The sequence below is a fragment of the Harmonia axyridis genome, chromosome 2 (genome assembly GCF_914767665.1).
Source record: "Harmonia axyridis chromosome 2, icHarAxyr1.1, whole genome shotgun sequence".
NCBI classification, from domain to species: Eukaryota; Metazoa; Arthropoda; class Insecta; order Coleoptera; family Coccinellidae; genus Harmonia; species Harmonia axyridis.
The window spans coordinates 22,356,489-22,380,296 of record NC_059502.1 but is presented as its reverse complement, the minus strand read 5'-3'; positions in this window follow the sequence as shown (position 1 = coordinate 22,380,296).

Sequence of the window (23,808 nt, the reverse complement as noted above, 5' to 3'; positions counted from 1 at the left end):
TTTTGAGTGTTTTCCCAGTAGACCGCATAGTGATCCAGGTACACCAATCCACCAAACCAAGTCTACAAAGGAAGAAATAGGACACGCAAAGCCAGGTGAATCTACGGTGAAACTGCCCCCGCAAACCCAACCAGTGAAACTGACAACAACCAACAGCGTTTCTGAAAGAGGGTCTTCCATTACGCCTAAACCAGGTACTGTACAAAATTCTTTAAGGGCTTTGGCAAGAGATCAACCAAATACAAGAAAAAACTCGGCTAAAGCGAGTCTCAGAGATTAGTTTCTGTATTATTTGTGTGCTTGTTATGTGTGCAACATTTTGTTGATGTAGATTAGTAACTCCTACTACAAGAATTCTTCGTGGGATTATCCTGATTTATTTTCACATTACTTGAATTGTTTTCATTTTGTGCTCGTTTTTTTTTTTCTGTTAGGTCTACAAGAGTTTTGGGATGGATCAATATATAAGGGATTTCGAACATCTGCAGTACGAATCGACTGAAGTGGACGACGACCAGGGCTTTAGAATCATTGATGGGGTAGCCAAGAAGGCGGGATTTGCTGTTTTTCATGCAAACATTAGAAGCATCAATAAAAACTTCGATGAAATGTCAATTTTACTGAAAAAGTTCGATTACCATTTTGATGTTATAGTCTTCACGGAAACATGGTGTGTTCCGGATATCAACCTTTTCAAAATGCCAGAATACGAAATAATTTATAACTCAGGAGATTATAATCAGAACGACGGAGTTGTCGTGTATATAAAAAAGAACCTGGTGTTTCAGTGTTTTTTTCTCGATCTTGGTATTATAAGGACAGTTCGCCTCACCATCAAAGGCGTAGACAGAGATATTACAGTTGATGCCCTCTATCGTTCTCCCTCATCCAGTCCGTACGAATTCAATGAACATCTCTATAATTACATGAAGAACTACTGCCTGGACAACAAATATACGTATTTTTTTGTCGGTGATGTTAATATAGATATTAAATCTGATACTGATTTTTGTAATGAATATCTGAATATACTAGGAGAATTTGGCTTTAATTCAATGATTGATAAATATACGAGAGTACAGGGTGAGTCCCAAACTTTGTTGGACCATATCTTTGTCAAGAATCCGGTGAACCCTTCAGGATGCAAGTCATATGTCCTCCACTGCAATGTCACAGATCACTTCCCTATACTTGGAATATGTCCAATGTCAACCATTAGAGAACAACCTCCATCAAAAAAACGAGTTGTATTAGATCGGAAAAAACTTTTTGAGACCATGGAGGTGGAAGACTGGAGTGACTATTTCTGTTTGGATGATGTGAACCGGATGTCTGAATGTTTGATCAACAATATGAGAAGTGCGGTGGCATCATCTTCCAGACGACATATTAAAAGCCGTAAAGTGAAGAGAAAACCATGGATAACGAAGGGTTTGGTAAAGTCTGTTGATGAAAAACAAAGGATTTATAGGTTGGTACTTAGTAACCCGAACGATGCTCAATTACTACACAAATACAAAACATATAAGAATAAACTCACCAATCTGATTAGAACAGCGAAGAAAGACTACTACTCAGAACAGATAGGAAAAAATAAGGATAATTCAAGAGCTCTTTGGTCCAATATCAGAGATCTGACGGGAAATGAGAAGACCCAACCTAGAATATATAAGATCAATAAAGAAGGTACCAGCATCACAGATACAGATGAAATTGCTCGGATGTTCAATTCATACTTTGTGAATTTGGGTGGAGAGATGGTTAATCAGATCAGGAGACCAGTGACCCGTATTGTGAGGAGAGACAGAAGGAGCAAAACAATGTTCTTGAGGCCGACAGATGGAAGAGAAGTGCTTGAAATAATAAATGGACTAAAAAATCATAAATGCCCTGGCTTCGATGAAATAACTGGAGAACATCTGAAAATTATTGGTGAACACATAAAGGAACCTCTAGCGTGCCTGGTGAATGTTATTTTTGAAAGAGGACAGTTTCCAGACAACCTCAAGACGGCTATGATAAAACCTCTGTTCAAGAAAGGTGATCGAGAAAGTCTCTCCAACTATAGGCCAATCTCACTGATTAGTACCATTGCAAAAGTTGTAGAAAAGGTGATCAGGGTACGACTGGTCGAGTTTCTGGAGAGAAACAATTTGCTTTCCAAAAAACAATTTGGTTTCAGACCGGAGAGATCAACGGATGATGCTATTGTTTGTTTGACGAATGGTATCTATCGAGCACTCGATGGGGGAAAATGTACGATGGGACTCTTCTTAGACTTGGCCAGGGCCTTTGACACTGTCAACCACCGCAAACTATTGGACGTCATGGAGGACCTTGGTATAAGAGGAGTAGCGGGTGATTTGTTCCGGTCGTATCTTGAGGATAGAAAACAATGCGTGGAGGTTAATGGAGTCGTGAGTGAGGGGCAGGAGGTATTGACCGGTGTGCCCCAGGGGACGGTCCTAGGACCTGTACTATTTCTCATCTATATAAATGAATTCCTGTCTCTTGAGGTGGATGCAGAGATATCGTCCTTCGCAGATGACACTGTGATCCTGTTTACTGGCTCTACCTGGGAGGAAGTTGTGGATAAGGCCGAGAATGGAATGGAAGAGATGAGAAATTGGTTAAGTGAAATGGACTTGATGCTGAATATGGAAAAGACCAAGTGCATGGTATTCTCTAACAGAGTATCTGGCTTACCCAGGATTCAGAATTTGGTATTGAGGAATGGCAGTGTAATTGAGTGCATAAAATCGAAAACTTATCTTGGAGTGGAATTCGACGAACACCTTAGATGGGACCTTCACATCGCCAGGGTGACGAAGAAACTTAGATCCCTATTATTTACATTCAAATGCCTGAAAAGAATCATGGACGATGGTATTCTCAAAATTTTGTATCATGCACTGGTTGAGTCGCACTTACAATATGGAATATCATCCTGGGGTGGAGCGTACAAATGTCACAAAACACAACTCAAAGTTTTACAAAAAACCTTCCTCAAGATTATGTATAACAAGGAACGGACTTATCCCACCCAAAAACTCTTCGAGGAAGTAACCATGTTAGAATTGGAAAAACTTTATTATTTTAGAGTTCTTTGCCAGCAGTACAAAAGGAAAACGGAATTGCCGTCTATAAGCCATACTCACGACACTAGGCACAAAAAAAGATCGGAATATGTCACTGAAAGAGCAACAAAAGCAGTAGGTCAGAGATCATTTTATTATATGGCTCCAAGAGTCTTCTCGCTGGTTCCGCTTCATATCAGAAATGTGAATAGTCCAACATTATATAAAAAGTGGTTGAAGATCTGGTTGAGAGGTATGTCCGCGGATGAGATTGACAGGATTACCGTGAATTCTGGTTAATGGCACACTTAGAACATTGAGAGCGATCTATTTTTAATTTTCACTATTTCATACGATCCCGGTTTGGATTGCTTATTGTTTTTTTTTTTTTCTTCTTGCATTTTTTTGTGAATTACCTACAAATATGATTTTTCATAACTGATTGTATATGTATTAATTTCTGGGAAATAAATCTTATTATTATTATTATTATTATTAATTTCTTCGAGAGGATTTAGGGGATTTTTTTTGGCCAAAGCAAGATGACTGTGATATTGTTTACAGCTTATATATTTTTTATGGACCAGTGAGGATGATTGGTACTACAACAAAATTTCACTTCATGAAAAAATCCAAATAGATGCATCTTATGACAGATTTAGAAAATCTTAATGGTATCAACCGAAAAAATTATACTGCGAAATAAGCATCTACCTAAGGCATTTTGATCTCATTTTATACCAAAACGATTAAAACACTGGCTAAAATACGAAATTAGTAGTTCATATGTTTTCAAAATTCTAAAATCTCAAAATATTATTTCAGAAAATGTATTTATTTTGTGTACCTAATATTCAGAGTTTTTAATATGATGTTTATAATATAATAAAGAAAATTTCTTTATCACATTTAATGTGGTTCTGTGTTCACATATAATTTCTGTACCTGCATTATTTACATTACTGTATTCATTCTACTCAAATAAATATAAACACCTTTTATAATAATCAAATTGATCAGTACCAAAAATAGATAGATACTACGAATAGATTTGGTAGTAAACTAATTTTATTTGATTAGATTCGTTTTCTACGGCTGTTGATTTCTTTTCGGAATTTATTCTTATGCTTTGAAAACTAGCGGCTATATAACTCAGAAGGAAACAATAATTTGAAAGAATAATGTAAATTATTTATTAGCAGTCCAGTAGAATTCACTGCGATTCCGTGGGATTCTGATGGAATTCCGTGGAATTCCATGGAATTCTGTAGGATTCCGTAGAATTACATGGGATTTCTTGGGATTCCAAGGGATTTCATGGGATTCCTGGGGGATTACGTGGAATTCCAACAGTAAGTGGGATTATGGTGTACAAATTTTGGCATGCGGTTTGCCCCTCGATGAAATGCTTACATTCAAACCACTCTGAAAAGTTCCTTCGAAACTTTAATACAGCAAAATCCAAAAAAAAATATATCTAATCCCTGTAACATCATTTTCCTCATCATTTTTTTGTTTACAGGGTATTACCACCTCAGGAAGCATCTAATGACGAGACGGTAATTAGACACTAAGGGCATCTTCTGTGAGAAGGAGGATCACCTGGTCACTCTAAAAAGTTTCTTCAAAATTATTATTGCAAGATCCAAAAAATATCTGAATCTCATTTGAGATATAGTCGATCAAATTTATAGTCCAGTAATCAAAGCAAAAAAAGTGGTGTCTAATGGAAAAAATTCCGAACTTGATGAAACTTCTACAGATTGTTCGAGGTAGTTGTGGGATGACTGTCGAGTAATCCAACACAAGGACCCTGTGCTAACTTGAGGAGGGCCGAAGAACCACAACATTTTTGGACTTTTTTCGGGTTATATACAATCAATATTTTCAATTAATTCTTGCTTATTTGATGTTATCCAGTTGATCTGATTATTAAGGTTCAAAATAATTATGGGTTGATAGGAATTCACAGCAAGGTGATAACATCCCACGCTAACATTGAAATATCTACTCTTCACATAAACATGAGCTTTTAGTCAAAGCTTCCTCCCCCCTCTACCTCCCTATGTTTCAAAATGTCGATATTGATGAGTAGTTACCATAATTACCATAGAATGGCTGGTAATTGTTAGTTGGATGGTCAAAACTTCCGTTTTTTGCCAATTTTTGACATTTTGAGGAAATTCCTCTAATTTTGATTGGCTGTTTTTCGGTTGATAATATTTAAAAGAGAGGTTCTGGAAACAAAATTATAAGGAATTCAATTATCTACAACTTTTAAATTGAACGTTTCGATCGAAAACTAGTTAAGTTGAAAGTTATAAGCTAAAAACCGAAAAAAGTCCGAAAATGTTGAGGTTCTTCAGCCCCTCCTCGAATTAGCATAGGGTCCTCGTGTTCGATAACTTGAGGGAGTCATGCCACATCACCCCCCAACAACCTATAGATGTTTCATTAAGTTCGGAATTTTTTCCAGGTAAAATGTATTTATCTACTGGACTATATATGTTTGGACCCGGTTGAGGCGGCTTGGTGTGGTGGGAAGAACTACTGGGATTCCTAACTACTTGGCGGACGCAGATGATATTAACGACTACTTTGTGAAGTCTGTGCCAAGATTGGATCCTGATCTTGATACACTAGCATTTTACAACGATAACTGTAGGGTATTGGATGATGAACAGTTTTCCTTCTACTGTGTATCGCAAGATATCATTGATAAAGCCTTTAGGAGTTTGAGGGGCAGTTCAGCCGGTTCTGATGGTTTGAGTTACAGAATGCTCGAGTATTGTTATCCCCATATCATTCCTTATGTATCTCATATAATCAACTTTTGTATTGAAAAATCTGTATTTCCATCTGAGTGGAGAAAGGCTTTGGTAACTCCTATTCCTAAGGTGAAAGTCCCCAAACATAAGGGTGATCTGCGTCCGATCAGTGTTCTTTGTGTTCTATCCAAGCTCCTCGAGAAGATCCTGAAGGATCAAATAAATGAATTTATCAACAAATTTTCTTTGATTCCGGTTGTTCAATCTGCATTTCGCCCACGGCATAGTTGTGAAACTGCGCTTTTGCATGTTGTAGATGATATCATTTCTGCTCTAGATAAAAACCATGTGACCATCTTGATTTCATTAGATTACTCTAAAGCGTTCGATTCTATAAATCATCAGACATTACTTTCTGTTCTGCGGTATACAGGTTTCGGTTCTGGTTCACTTTCGTTGATTTTTCAGTACCTATTCAATAGATCTCAGCTTGTTTCGTTCGATGGCACGACCTCTGCACCACTACTAATTACTTCTGGCGTGCCCCAGGGTAGCATCTTGGGGCCCCTGCTCTATTCTCTTTACACTGCGAGGTTGCCATCACTTTTAAAATCCTGTAAAGTTCACCTTTATGCTGATGATACCCAGTTATACTTCTCCTTTCCGGTCTCTGATTTTCAAATTGCAGTTGATAAAATCAATGATGACCTATCTTCGATACATCAATTTGCTAGGAACCATTCTTTATACTTGAATGCCAAAAAATCAAAGGCTATGTTATTTGCACCAAACCATCTTCGAACGAGTCTTCGCTGCCTTGATTTATTTATTGATGGTGATCGTTTGGAATTTGTTCATGTGGCTAGAAACCTTGGTGTGATGCTCGATGATCGTCTCTCATTTGATGATCATGTGAAACTATTGCTCCGACGTTCTTTCAGTGCGTTGAAGTTGATTTATAGGAATAGACACTTTCTTACTACCAAAACGAAGACTCTCTTATGTGATACATTAGTGTTATCTCAATTCAACTTTTGCGACGTATTATATGGCTCATTTTTATCATATAGAAATGTAAAAAGAATTCAAATGGTTCAAAATTCGTGCCTTTGTTTTATTTATGGTATCAGAAGACGAGAACGGATCTCTCATAGAATACAGGAGATTGGCTGGTTGGACATGGATGCTCGCAGAAAGCTCCACTGTGCGTGCATGTTCCATAAGGTAGTACTCAATAAAACCCCTGCATATCTATATAACAAGATTACATTTAGGACTGACGTTCATAATTTGAACCTGAGACATAGAGGGGTGGTGATGATTCCGTCACATCGTACTCAATTTTTCAAAAAGGGTTTTTCATATCTAAGGTATACAACAACTTGCCAAATTTCCTGAAGAGCACATCCATTCATCGCTTCAAAGCAGATTATGTAAGATTTTTTCACCCAGTTTAGATATCCGTATATTTATATACATATTTACTAATTTATTTTTGTTTGTTTCATTTCAATTATAAGATATAGATTATTCCCATTACACTTCATTTAACTTTATTTCTAATTATCAGGGTTGTACTGGACTGTTGAGTTTTCATTTTATGCACCTACCCATGAAATGTTTATAATGAAAGATTATTATAGGGATTATTTTCGTTGGATATATTTTTCCCAAGTTGGTATTGTAGACTAGTTATTTTACTGTTTTTTTTTTATTTGGTCGGAATTGAAAACCGGTGGGAGTTTTGTTTCAAAACTCTCTTCGATATTCTCACCAATTTCCAACAACTGTTTATGAATAATGTATTTTTTTATATGATTATTGTTGTGAAAAGTATTGTTGGAAATAAAGTATATATTACATATTACATATAGAGATATTTTCGTAACACCGATAATGGTCTTTTTTTCTCTCCAAAAACTTACCTAGAATGAAATTTCAGAACTTTGTGATGCCTCGTAAGTGTCAATGGTAATACGATAATACTCCTATCTCTATTTACCTCACCACCTCGTCGTTGCAAAACGAGATAAACACACTTCGAAATTGAATGATTGCACTTCGTAAGACAAACGCGAAAAGGAATGAATATTTTTGTTGATGCATGGCAGCCGTATTTCTGCAGACGCCGGTAGAACAATCAATTTGTGGAAGAAAATATTTTCAGACAGTGCCATATTTTCTCTTGGGCTTTTTTTTGCCTTTTTAGGTCCCCGATAACAGAATCGTGTAAAATATTCGATATCATGGGGAATTTTCAATATGTTACTCGTATATTTCTCCTAGTTTCCTACCCCTTCCTGACTCCGTGCTGAATTTATTCAAATTCGTGAAATTCGATATCTTTTCTCAGACGATATATTCCAACCGCCGAGGCAAACAGTCGTATACTATCTGTCCCACTCATAGATACAGGGCGAATCAAATAAAAGATATTGGTATTTATAGGAATCAATAAGAGTACAAGGCTAGAGTCAATACTGCAGAAAAAATAAGAAAGATAAAAAAAATGTATTTAAAGCAAGCCATTTTTTCGTGTGTATAGGTGTTTCAATATTACTTGAACGACTGTTTAAAAACGCTTGTCCAAATTTTTATTTGATGTCATTCCGCAAGTATGGGCTCGCTTTTTAAACCCTAGAATAATATTTATGCGATATAAAAATTCTGATATCGATTCTTTCGGATAATTCGCGATATGAATGGATTTTTTTGTGACATAGTTCATACTACTATGTTATAATTTGATTATTCTATATTCTCGACCTGTACTATATATCAACTATTAAAGGAACATTAGGTTTCATCTATGATGATATAATCGTTGCATAGTTATTGGCGCAGTATTTCAGTTAACTTGGAAATGTTTCGGTTGATCTCACCTGGTGCTTCTCGTATTCAACCAAAAATCTTTTTCTCTATGGTACCTTTGACGGTCCTGTCCTCAGGATGGAAAATAAGCTCCTTCAGAACTTAGCGTATCATTACCGACTTTGAAAGTAACCGGTGGAATATCACGAAATATTCATCTTCAGTTTTTTCACATATATCACAGAATTTGGCGAAACATCATCGTCAAAATCATTAAAGATCTCCCCTATTTTTAATGACTCTAGTATTCTTTATAGGTGTTTGATTAAATTCACTTTAACGGATCTTAATATCTCCTCAAACCAGTTTTATTGTTGAGATGTGAAAGATGAGTGCAACTTCAATCCAATAAGGGCGATAAATTGACCACGCGGCAGCATATTTACCCTTTCGAGCAATGAAAGTGACCAAATCGACACATATTATTTCATATGACGATCAACTAGCCTACTGAGATCTGTTGAAAAGACTGGCAAGACAATAAATTCCCTGCTGACCTTCCCCCAATTTATATTTCTGGGAACTAATGAAGAGATGATAGCTGCAGCCAATGAAAGTACTCAAATTGGTATCGTGGACTCTATTAGCCGATAGAAACAACCAAATCTACATATTCTGGTTCTAGAGACGATCCGCTACAATAACAGGGTTTATTTGAAAGTAGTGTTAGGTAATAAATACCCTGGCTCCTAATGAATTGTTGGAAACTTGAACAACCCTTGCATAATCAAAGCATTCTGCCTTACTCCAAGTGGATATACTATATTTACTTAAAAGTGAATAGGGAACGGTATCGTGTTATGATGAACCAGCAGTAAATTCCATCTTCCAAAACATTTTGTGTTGGCTATCCCATCGAATGTGATAGAAACCTTGTAGGTATTAATCAATTTACTTTTCAACACCACTGAGAGAAATATCACTTTAATCTTGAAATACGAAACGGAAAGTAGATAAAACTTTTTTTTAACCGTATTCACACCAAAAAAAAAAACTACTTAAAAAAAAAGGTAAAGAGAGGTTAGAGGCAGTACAGAGGTGAAGAACAATGACGAAGGCTTGGAAAATAAAAAAAAGAATAATAAGATACAGCTGAAAGAAATACGAAGAAGAAGTCAAATGATGGTGCCAGTTATAAGAAGAATAAAAGTAATCACATAATCAGACTCAAAGACTTCATGAAAAATATATTTGAGAGAAAAGCAAAAAATCTGAATGAGAATCAAGGAAGGGATAATTAAATTGAGAAATTAAATTGTGTTGCAAGTGAAACATATGGCATGACCGACAAGACTATGCCTTTCAGAATTGATGATGAGATTCTGAAGAAGTAGTGAATTGTTTATAATAGGTCATTAAATTTTTCAGGATTTTCTAGTATATTCAAATATTCGAGAAGAACCCCTAGGAAAATCGTGCTAGAAGACAAACGTTGAACCCTCTACTTTATAATAAAAGTGATGAATGGCGTTTACTAAGCTCACACCTTCACAGTTGATTTTGACAGACTACAGAGTAGTCTCGTAATCATAATTCATCCTAAACTGCAGTTATTATCTTCCTCCTGCAAATTAAAGTCGTGAAAAATTAACGGTTACATTGACCTTGTCTGCCGTTTATGAAACTCTTTCAAAGCCAACTAATATCCCTAGCAAACTAAAATTCACAGCGGAATTTCCAGCAAATAACTATAAAACAGGCATCATTCATCATACTTACTTCTTGCATGTTGTTATATCGCGTAAATGCATATTGCAGAAGAGCATTTGCCGACATTACTATTTATCAGCACTTTCTGGCTGAAAGGTTGGCAGATCGATTGGCCTCCCGCAGGACTACCAACTTCTCGAATTGCGCATCGCCACATTTGAGGCGAGGAAGCGGCACTTGAAACTCGACGAAATTTATGAAATATCTGGTTTTACGACGTCGACGCTTTCAGGTTTCTAGTTGCACGAGCATTCACTCCCGAAGTTGGGGTCGGGCTCATCAGAGAAAATAAAAATGATGATCTTGGTGCAGACATCGTTTGAGGTGTTCGGAACCTCTATATTTCACTATAAAACCTCTAGGCGATCGATCAGTTTGATGTTGTTTGAAATACGAACCCTTTCAAAAGAAAACTCTACTGACTCATCTCTCTGACATCGATGATGAAGGTTTCTGGTGGTTTATTTTTCATTTGAAAGTTCTTCAACTTTGAGAAGATACGATGTATGAGCTACATTGACATAAAAGATCTTAGAAGAGTCATTCACCATATCAAATGAGTGCTTTAGGATTTTCCTTCTCATTTTAAGACTAATGTCTTGTTATTTTCTGCTCAACCAGCTCTCTGAGATGTCTTCCTTTCATGGCATCTTTTTTGGTGGTTAGCCAGGTGGGCGTATTGAATTAGGTTTTTTTCGTCCATCGACTATCGTCCATCCTCTTCACATGATACCTGCAGTGGTTGCGTCTTGATCGTACAACCCTAACGATGTCTTGAATCTTCAGCTCTTTGGGTATTGCAGAGCTCCTTATTTGGTCGTGTATTGTTGTTCCTTTTATAATGCCTAGAATTTTCAAATCTGCAGTCCTTAGCAGACTCTTTGTTTTAGATGTTCCAGCTGGGTCTCCTTTGCGTTTATCTCACAGCGGTTTTAATTCACGGATTTCGATTTCCTCTGTCATATGTTTATTTTTTCCTATTATGAATCCAGATATTCTTGATGCCTTATTTGAGTTTGTATATGTGTACATACATCTTGATATATAGGTTTTTGCAACTGGATATTTTCACTCCTAAGTATTTACATCGAAAAGTTCGCTCAACAGATTTATCACTGACAGCTTATTTGCATCTGATGGGTTCTCTTCAGATGATCATCGATTATGTTTTTTCTAAGGATATTATCATGTTGAATTTTTCGACTTTTGTTTGGAATCGGTATAGTAATTGATTGTCTTCGTTCTTGGCTATCAATATGGCATCGTCCGCACAGCTCAATATTTTCAAAGCCCTGTGTCGAAGTTACTGAAACTCTTCTCTTTCTCTCCCCTTGTCAGTAGCTTGTTGTACCCTCTTATTGGACATATACCTGTCCAAGCTCCTTTTATCTGTTTCGGTTCCTCACTACGAAAACTATCTTTCGATTTCTGATGATGACCATTTCGTTTTCAAAATGGTGGTAAACGCAAATAATGGTTCCAGAGTTATCCAACAGATTTAGGAACCTTTGTCATTGCTGAATTTCACGATGGACTATTTTTTTCCTAGGAAGGCGTTGTAAATACATTGAGTGCGTTTTCGACGGCTGTTCTCAAAGAGCCATTCATAAAGCACACAGTTATGGTAGGAGGTCTCTCACTTCATCACCTCTATGCTAGCCTGGGAGATGGCGTCGTGGGCTGTGCATCTCTGGGAACCACTTAGCACATTAACCCAACTATTCTACGGTAAACTTATGTTCCGCTATGGAGATGAAAGATGTATATAACAGGGAATACTGAGTGTCATACAGATGATTCCATCAGTATTCCTGGGATGAAGCACCCGCAACCCTCTGAGAGTTCGCACCTCAGCTGAGAGTGCCTCGCCAAAGTGGTGACCCCGACGTGGGGCAGAAAGCTGTGACCACATTGCACAGGTCTGTAGCGACTCACGACCTCTCTCGATATCATAGCTCCTAGCGTGTTGATCAGACACAGGTAACTAACATTTACAACGCAGGGCACCATTCACAACCACCCACATGTCGCAGCTTTGCATCAACAGCGTAGATTTCACGCTAAGCCTTGCTTTTATTTCCTAACAACTCGCTAGCGCCCTCGCCTCATAAACACCTTCATACCTATTCCTCCAAGTCGTCGTCGGAACAGGCAGGAGAGTATATGTAGTGATTCTTTGCTTGCCCGAGAGATGGAATCGTGGACTGCCTATCTCTCTGAAGATCAGAACCGCTTACATATTAACCCAATCGTTCTAAAGCTACGTCTTACCGTTTTAAGGCCAAATCGCTAGGATTGGCTATGAAGATAGAAGGAGTGTATAGGCTTCGCCTCAACTCTTGTTAAATTTATAATACTAATATTTGGCACATTTCACCTAGTGCCAAACTGATGATTTGATTTGTGTTCCGGGATGAAACACCCAATACCCTTGACAGAGGCTGCATCTAGATCTACAACATTGGTTGAGAACGCCTCGCCAAAATCGCAATAAGGTTTAATTATATGTTTTCTTGCACAAGGAAGAAGTAACCATTTATCTAACACTGATTATCTCCTAGCACAGTTCGTAAAGATCTTCCCAAGAGATTTGGTGTATTCACAAAGGAAATATTTGATGGAGAGAGAAAATATCCATTAACAAGGTTCTAGGACATCACCCCATAATTCCTAAGGGTATATTGGCATTATAATCTATAATAAGCTCTCTACAAAGCACTCTAATAGAATCTTTACAAAGCTAAAGACTAGAGGTAGAGCAATCTTCAAAAAGACATTCAGAAAACTTCTACTTGATAATCAATTTACTAAATTCCTGAATGTTTGAAAGGTGAATTTTAATGAATTTGTCTCGAAATGTTTTGACCTGTTTCAATGTATTATTACCTTGTATATGACACTGTGAATATTGAAGGAAATAAACAAATGTATACCTATCACTATGAAATATTTTCATGAGCAATATCATAGGATTTTAAGAATTATTTGAAGAATTACCAATTCACCTGTCCAGAATAATGAATGAGCATTAATATCAATTCGCCACAAAATTAACATTGACACCTCTAGGTGTCAATGTTATTGTGGTAACCTTCTAAGGTTACCACAATTTTTTTTATTAGATCTTGTTAACAAGAGCGATTACCAACCTACCTCCACATACCTAAAGAATATCATAAATCTTAACTTGTTCTGATTTCCAAATTATTTGTTCGGAATTCTGAATCTATAAGCATTAATTGCAATAAGGAAAATATTTCCACTCTTTTACTTTTCTATGGAGAACACCATCTCAATCAAATAGTGGCCATGAACAATTAGAGATATTCATTTCTATCAATTTGTAACAATATTCCGGTATCAATCTCTTATAGTTATACTGAACCGTTCATTAAAGATTTCAAGGTTTAAAAATTCAAACCAATTGCGATTTCACCCAATATATCCACTAAAACCAAAAAATTGAAAAGTTCCAGCTGTACCAACATAGCCGCTAATCACGGTAAAGTTGGAACACCCTATTTGAAAAAACCCAGGGATTTTAATAGGAAAATCGTATATTCCCGAAGTTGGTTACAGCCGATATAAAGTTGGGGAGAAAGAGTAAGGACTACTTCGGAAGCTATAATGAAAGGGGTTCATAAATATCAGGCACTAATCTAATGGTGGAAGCACATTATTCACGGACAATGAACACTAAAAGTTATAACAGAGTACCCTTTAATATCTTATTAGCTTCGAGCTCTCAGCTTTGTGGGAACAAAATGTTTATAAGCTGCTTATTTTTACTATGTTTCCACACAAAAGTCGCATACATTTCTATGTCCTTCGAATGAGTCAAGTATCAAATGTGTGAAATATTCTCGAATGGAAATGGTAGTGGATTGGCTGGGATGGTTTTTCTTGCAATAAAATGTCAGTGAACTTTAATTTACAAGCCTTGCCATTTCGACACATCGTATTACGATAGCCTTCTAAAGTTGAAGCTCAGAACAATAATACTTCACTCAATAAGTGTACAGTAGCATCAGTGGATTGATATATTTGGAATATAAGATTCACTCCATCAGGTCTATCGATTCATCTCTAAACCGATCGGAAAATTTTTACAATATAATCTACTATTTTTCTGGGAAAATTTTAGCCGAAACTTTTGATAGCTCGATTTGCAGAATAATCTTCTGATCTCCATTGAAAATTTTCAGCTTCTTTAGAATATTTCGATCAATTTCCAATATTTCACATCAGAGGATATTGAATTTCGGCTTGTGATAAATCCCATATTTTTTAATACGGACCTGAATTGTTTTGATCAGTTTAAAGATGGAATCGATGAAGTGAATCATAAGTTTCAAATGTCCAGCGACTGTACTGGGTGGTTCAATATTTAGGAGAAATATCTTATATAGGTTTTTTGGACTCGTTTTTGGATAGCTGTATCTCAGGCTACCGTGTTTATAAAGGGTGTTTTTTTTAGAGCTATAGAAATTTAAATTGCAATAAAACAACGATGGATTATTAGATTGACATGAATTTTATTTATCCGCAAGATGATCTTGTGGCATTACATTTTAAATATGATTTATGGCATATAACCGCCACGGCTGGCTCGGATGTAGTCCAATCTAGACGTCCTATTTTCGAATACTTTTTCCAACATTTGTATATCGGCAATAACACGGCGAATGTTGTCTTCCAAATGGTCAAGGGTTTATGGCTTATCCGCATAGACCAATGACTTCACATAGCCCCACAGAAAGTAGTCTAGCGGTGTTAAATCACAAGATCTTGGAGGCCAATTCACAGGTCCAAAACGTGAAATTAGGCGGTCACCAAACGTGTCTTTCAATGAATCGATTGTGGCACGAGCTGTGTTACATGTGGCGCCGTCTTGTTGGAACCAAAGCTCCTGGACATCATGGTTGTTCAATTCAGGAATGAAAAAGTTAGTAATCATGGCTCTATACCGATCACCATTGACTGTAACGTTCTGGCCATCATCGTTTTTGAAGAAGTACGGACCAATGATTCCAACAGTCTATAAAGCGCACCAAACAGTCAGTTTTTCTAGATGTAACGGTGTTTCGACATACACTCGAGGATTAGCTTCACTTCAAATGCGGCAGTTTTGTTTGTTGACGTAGCCATTCAACCAGAAGTGCGCTTCATCGCTAAACAAAATAAAATAGACGTAGTGCGCGATACGTATTCCACACAGAACCATTATTTTCGAAATAAAATTGCACTATTTGCAAGCGTTCTCTATTCATGATGAATTGCCAAACCAAACTGAGAATAAATCACTTGACAGCTGTCAAATCGGTCGCCATCTTGAACAGTATTGCCAACTTAAAGTTGTATACCTTCGAAAAAAAACACCCTATATATTCCAATGACAAAACCTGTATATTGTTTAAATCTCGAAACTAGAAATATAAAATATTATAAGAAAACTTCGAATAATAAACAAAATATTCTAATCAAATTTTTGAAATTTCTTGTGTATAAGGTTTACAACTTTGCTTCCTCTATTTTTCAATAGATGGCTGAAGCGGTGAGTGGTATTCGAAATAAATGGATCGTAGATGTCATACAATGAGCTCAGATATTTGTGAAGATAACGCCATCGAAATATTATAAGTCGATTTGTATCTGAACCACAAAGTTATTATCGATAAAACATGTCAGCTTACGAGCAAAATTCTCGTCATTTGCGGGAGGTTTTTATTTTCTGTTTTAATGAAGAAATCTGCGGCTAAGCCTCATCGAATGCTCTCAAATGCCTATGGTAAGGCCGCTATTAGAAGTAGAACGTGCCGAGAGTAGGATCAATGCTTCAAGAACGTTGATTTTGACGTCGAAGATCAGCATGGTGGTGAAAAAAAGAAGGTTTTCGAGATGCAGAATTGGAGGCATTACTCAATCAAAATTTGTGTCAAACGCAACAAGAATTGGCAGTATCATTGGAAGTGTCGCAACAAGCCATTTCAAAACGCCTGAAAATCATGAGAATGATTCAGAAACAAGGAAATTGGGTGCCGTACGAGATGATGCCGAGAAATGTTGAATGTCCTTTGTTTGCTTGTCAACAGCTGTTTGCAAGGCAAAGACGGAAGGGATTTCAGTATCGAATTATGACTGTAGAAGAAAAATGGTTTCATTACGATAATCCCAAGCGCAGAAAATCATGAGGATATCCCAGCCATGATTCCACGTTGACATCCAAACCGAATATTCTCTGTGTAGTGTATTAGGAAATGTTAAAACTGACTGAAACAATCACAGGCGATCGTTATCGAACGCAATTAATGCGTTCGTGCCGAGCATTAAAAAAAAACGGCCGCAAGACAAGTGATGATGAAGTGATTTTACAACATGACAATGCTCAGCCCCATATTACGAAAGTTCAACTTGGAAACGTTGAAATGGGACGTCCTACCCCACCCGCCGTATTCTCCAGATATTGCTCCCTCGGATTATCACTTATTTCCTACAATGACACATGACCTGGCTCAGCGCTTCCGGTCTTATGAAGAAGTAAAACATTGGATCGATTCGTAGATCGCTTCAGAAGATTACCAGTTGTTTCGTACACCGTCCGAAAGGTGAGAGAAAGTAGTAACCAGCGACGGACAATACTTTGAATCATAAATATATAACCAGTTGTTTACAATAAAGCTTCGAATTTCGGAAAAAAAAACGCTAGAAGCAAAGTTGTACGCCTATGTATAAGTATGATGATTCTGGTATCTACTTGATGGAAATTCATCTTGACATTGATTAAGGATAAAACAACTTTATTTTAGCAAAAAATTTCTTCGGAGGTAAAGTCATTTTACTTTCAATCAAAATTAAATATACACTTATTGAGTAGATCGATTCAAAATATCAGGTGTGTGAATAAGTCTTTCCCGTTTTTTGTAAGAGATGGCGCCACCAATACTGTGCGAGTATTTAATGGTTACATATGTCATAATCAAAGCTTATTCATCTGTCAACAATTCCACACTAATACATTAGTTGAAATTTTTTCGCATCATAAATTTTTGAAATCGTGAAAATGTCGAAATTTGAGCCGAGTCGACGTCATTTGCGGGAAGTTTCACTTTATTGGTTCAATTTGAAGAAATCTGCTGCCGAGGCGCATCGGTTGCTTCAGGAAGCTTATGGAGAAGGTTGTGTCGATGATTCAAGTGTTCGCGGATGGTTTCGACGCTTCAAAAGTGGCGATTTCGACGTGGAAGACAAGGAGCGTTCCGGGCGAACGCAAATCTTTGAAGATCAAGAATTGGCGACTTTGCTTGATGAAGATTCGTGTCAAACGCAAGAAGAACTTGCTGAAGCATTGGGAGTTGACCGAACAACCATTTCCAAGCGTTTGAAAGCCATGGGAATGATCCAAAAGCAAGGAAATTGGGTGCCGTACGAACTGAAGCTGAGAGACGTCGAACGGCGTTTTTTCACTTGCGAACAGCTGCTTCAGCGACATAAGGGAAAGGGTTTTCTGCATCGTATAGTGACTGGCGATGAAAAGTGGATCCGTTACGATAATCAGAAGCGAAGAAAATCATGGGGACTACCCGGCCATGCATCATCATCGACGGCCAAGCCAAATATTCATGGCGCCAAGCTCATGCTCTGTATGTGGTGGGACCAGCTAGGTGTGGTTTACTATGAGCTTCTGAAACCGAATGAAAGGATCACAGGCGAGGTCTATCGACGACAATTGATGCGTTTGAGCCACGCACTGCGAGAAAAACGGCCACAATACTCCGACAGGCACGACAAAGTTATTTTGCAACATGACAATGCTCGCCCACATGTTGCACAGCCGGTGAAAACATACTTAGAAACGCTCAAATGGGAAGTCCTACCCCACCCGCCGTATAGTCCAGACATTGCTCCGTCTGATTACCATCTCTTCAGATCGATGACGCATGGCCTGGCTGACCAGCACTTCCATTCCTACGAGGAAGCCAAAAAATGGGTGGATGACTGGATAGAGGCCAAACCGGTCGAATTTTTTCGCAACGGGATTCGTATGTTGCCAGAAAGATGGGGAAAAGTTGTAGCTAGCGATGGCCAATACTTTCAATAATTCATTTGTAACCATTTTTTCACAACAAAGGCTCAAAATTTGAAAAAAAACCGTGAAGACTTATTCACACACCTTATAGCAAAGTTCAACCCATTCAGTTTTCAAATTGGGAATCCAGGATATTGGAATTTCCATTTCAATTGTTGTTCAGGTATAATCAACAAGCCGATTCATTCATAAACTCTATCAATTCTTAAGATCTCAATCAGATCCCATACCCGGTTTCTCGGATATTTAATTATTCTCCTGAAACTGACAAGGTATAAGTCCCTAATTCCCGTTTCACAAACATTCACCCATATATTTCCAGCATGCTGGAATACTGATGTCGGAATAAGCAAGCCGAAATTAATTTACAATTCTAACTTTAGAAATAATAAAGCAAAAGGAAACTTCTGCGCTGCCTGCGTCCTGTTTCAGAAATACAAGCGTTTGAGAAACTGGAAATATTCGATGCACTTGGGAGAAGAGTCCCGACTTCGAAGTATAGTATGTTCTAAAAATGGAAAACAGTGTTTTTTTTTGTTTGTGAGCTGTGTTGGAGAGAATGATAATGCATTAGATCCCATCCAACGTTTTCTAGAGAAAATGTTCAATTGGATTGGATAGAACAAAATGTATTTGAAGGGTTTATAACTGGTATTTTTTTAGCTGCTCGAAAAGTTAAGATGGTTATTGCCTCAGAGTAGGGCTGGGACTTTTTCGCTTTTTTGTATTCGAATATTCATCCATAAATTTATTCGATTATTCGAATAATTCATTCAAACAAATATTCATGCTTGATTATTCATGAGTAGTCATGAATATTCAACTAATCGTTGATTATTCAGTGATTATTCAATGATTATTCAATTATTATTTAGTGATTATTCGATGATTATTCAGTGATTATTCAATGATTATTCAGTGATTATTCAATAATTATTCAGTGATTATTCAATGATTATTCAGTGATTATTCAATGATTATTCAGTGATTATTCAATGAATATTCAGTCAATATTCACTGATTAAACTCATGTTTTAATGAACCAATGAAATCCGAGTGTTTGGATGAGTGAATATACCCTTTGCGACGTGGTATAATCGTTTTGGTGTTTTGCCTCTCGCCATATACGCTCTATTAGTGTGACGTCACACACCGCCATTTTTGGTTCTCCTGTCAGTGTTCGGAATCCAAACAAATAAATTGTCATTCAAATTAGTACAGTCTCGTTGAAGGAATTGGCTTATTCTCATAAATAAGAGTATTTGAGGAACGATTTCAGTATTAATTGATAGACAGAAGGAAAGAGGTTGATACCAGTAACTTTGAATCCTGTATCATTCCCCAGATTTTGTAAAAAGCCGTGTTTATTAGTTGAACCTCAAGTTCGAACTTACGGCATTAATCTCGTTCCTTCTGTCTATAAATTTATAGTAAAATCGTTCCTCAAATAATATTATTTATCAAAATAAGCCAATTTGAATGACAATTTGTTTGTTTGGATTCCGAACAGGAATTTATTTATTATTTTAATTCAATTGTATCTATCAATTTCAATATTATGTAATTTCCAGTAATTTCAATATTAATAAAACGATTTGTCCGTAGTGAATCACAAAACCTTGTTTTAATCATTCTTGAATAGTGAGTCAAGTGATCATTCAAACTTTCATTCGTAACTTCATAAATATCCAACTACTCACTGAATATAAAATAATTCACTGAATAATCAGTGAATACTCAACTGATCACTGATTATTCATGAATAGAAAAGTAGTCATTGATTATTCAACTATTCAGTGAATACTCGACTATTCACTGATTATTCATGAATAGAAAAATAGTCATTGATTATTCAACTATTCAGTGAATATTCATGATTATTCGAATATTCAAATCATTCATTCATGATTCCCAGCCCTACCTCAGAGTAATAAACATAGATAGAGGGACCATATGTCATTTTCAGTGAGCAAATTTCGTCCACAGCATGAACTATCAGATTTGATATGAAGCGCGCGGAAATGAAAACATATTAGTGATACGATATTCCACTCAAATCTCGAATTTTTCCACAAAGAAGGAACTTATTATGTCCCACATAATATAAAACGTTGATTCACATCAACTCAAAACATATTGAGATGAATACCTAAATATATCAGAAATTTAGAAAACAAACTTCAAGCGCGTCAAACGACATGAAACAACGGATGACACTAGGGGAGCAATAGTTGCCAAACGTTGGATTCCAGCAGGTAGATACAGGAAAAATAATCATTCTGCATACTATAAATTTGACAATTAGGAAGAACATCGGATTCCGAATATTCAAATTTGCATATTTAATTGAGAATCACTCAAATAAATATATTTCATTCAATATAATATACAGTCATAATGATGTAGTAAAATTGTGGATTTGAAAATATTTCACAATCCGACCACGTAATCTAACCATGTTCGGGACAAAGAAGGAACTTATTATGTCCCACATGATATAAAACGTTGATTCACATCAACTCAAAACATATTGAGATGAATACCTAAATATATCAGAAATTCAGAAAACAAAATTCAAGCGCGTCAAACGACGTGAAACAACGGATGACACTAGGGGAGCTAGCATAGTAGTACATAGTACATTATACTATGGCAATAGTTGCCAAACGTTGGATTTCAGCAGGTAGATACAGGAAAAATAAACATTCTGCATACTATAAATTCGACAATTAGGAAGAATATCGGATTCCGAATATTCAAATTTGCATATTTAATTGAGAATCACTCAAATAAATATATTTCATTCAATATAATATACAGTCATAATGATATAGTAAAATTGTGGATTTGAAAATATTTCACAATCCGACAACGTAATCTAACTATGTTCGGGACATGTAAAAATTGCGTATACTTCCTCTATCTATATTTATTGCTCTATGGTTCCAACAAGACGGTGCAAACTGCCATGCAGCACACTCAACCATCAATTAATTTCAAAATAAACTTTATTTCTGGAAGTGGTCTTGTTAATTGGCCACCTCTTCCGTGCAACTTAACGCCTCTCGATTACTCTTTATGGGGTTTGTTAAGTTATTTAATTATGCCGACAAACCAGCAACTCTTGAAGTATTGGAAACCAATATTCAAGCTTCTCTTGACGCCATACTGCCAGATTTGTTAGATAAATATTGAAGAATTGGACTTATCGAATGGTCTATGTAACTCGTAGCCAGCAGGAATTCATAATTAAAAAATAAATGCCATGAAAGTATCTGCAAGAATATAATAATAAAAAATCCATAACAACATTTCTTTCTTGTATTGTCACTCGAAGTTCTCGAACTATTTAAAACAACACCCATTATATTGTAATAGTTAAAAACCGAATTATATCAATATTTATGGTTATAGAAATACTTATGAGCCTTTTGGGGAACAGATACCTATACTAATTTTCATAATCCCAACGGACAATGGAGTCAGATTATCAGAATTGACTCATAGATGAAAATTCTGTGATGAAATTCAATTATGTCATGTCAGAATAAACCTAGAGTTAATATGTGACGATTAACTTATTTGAATTGCGAAATCCATCAAATCATTATGGAGAATGATGATACTGAAGCTTACCATTTTGAAACAAATATAGGCTTCATGGATTCATCGATAATGTCAATTTCAGTTCGATTTTAAACGCCCATTCAAATATAATTTCTTGACCAGATTTATAATTGTTCAAATGTAAATCTTAATGGATCTTTCATTACGAGTTTGTTAAGATCATAGAATTGGTCTGTAAGTTTTAATCAGTAGGAATGACCAGGTTGTTAACGAAAAATTGTAATTAAATTATTGTAAACCAGTTGTTTACATTGGTTAGTGTGAAAAGTTGCTTGATACGATTTTCCTCTACTAATTTCAAACAATAAATAACAAACAACAAAATAATATATTTGAATCCTGCTTTATAAAAATATAAATATGAAGTAATACTCATCCAATAACGGAAAAATATCATTTTGAAAATAATAATCATGGTTTTTCCAACAGTTTATATCAGAATCTTCTGCTATGCATAAAATAAAATTTAGGTATTTTTATTTGATAATATTCCACATAGAACAACCATAGTTTTATTGAACTATAGTTGGGGAATATAGTTCAATAAAAGCAAAGTTTTGTATGAAAGTTATTTATAATTATGGAAATTAGCATTACTTACTCGATTTCCGTTTTAAGGATTTTCTAGTTTCTCGACTACATTTGAACTGATTTTGATTTTTTAGAATGATATGACTGAAGAATATCACTAGTTTTAATGATGGTCTTTCAATTTCCTGTTTTTACTACTAGAACTAGAGGAACTTAATAAAATCGCCACTATGTGGAAAAAATATATAATCAGATGGGTTTTTTCTGTTTTAATTCGTCTGCTTTGCACAATATCTATTGAAATTCTGGTAGATACACAACCCTGTTTCTTGTTGATATTTGTACAACTTGTCGAAGCACAAGCAACTAATTGGATTATATTTAATGGATGTACATTGAGCTCTGAAAACATTCTTCAATTTCTCTGGCAAACATTCGATTTTATTTTTACTGATATCGAAAAAAATGGCCTCAGTATACTTCATTACATCTTCTCCAAGTTCTTTTATATCGTTCGATGAAAAGTACAGATAATTCACCTTAGGCAAGTCCAAAAAAGTCCAATTTGAAAGGATCTTCAATCGATTATTCCTCATGTTGATTTTATGAACGTTCTTGCCGTGAATCTTTCCGAACTTAAAAGAGGAATTCGGCAATTTTTCTATGGAGTTGTAAGAGGCATCCAGATACATCAGAGAGGTCCCGTTGAACCAGTCAGCATTCCAGTTTTTCAGACGGTTGTAGGACAGATTAATCTCCCTCAGATTCGTCATGTTTGTGAAGGCATCTTTGTGGATGAATTCAATCAGATTATGCACCAAGGATATCGAGATTATCCCGCTCATATTTGTGAATACCCCATATTCAATTCTCCTGATTTCATTTTCGTTCAAGTAGAGCGAAATGTATGATAAATTCTTGAAAGCACCTGGCTCTACAATAGAAATGTTGCTTTTCACCAACCATACCTCTTGAATTTCGCTAATGTCAGTAAGAAATCCCTCTTCGAGAATTTGAATGTTGTTATTTGCGATTTCAAGGCCCAAGTATTTATCTTCTGTTATATTTTTTCTGATGTCTCCTATAGTAATGTTTTTGGAACACACTTTCTTATTGGTTGACTTGTACAAGCACGCAC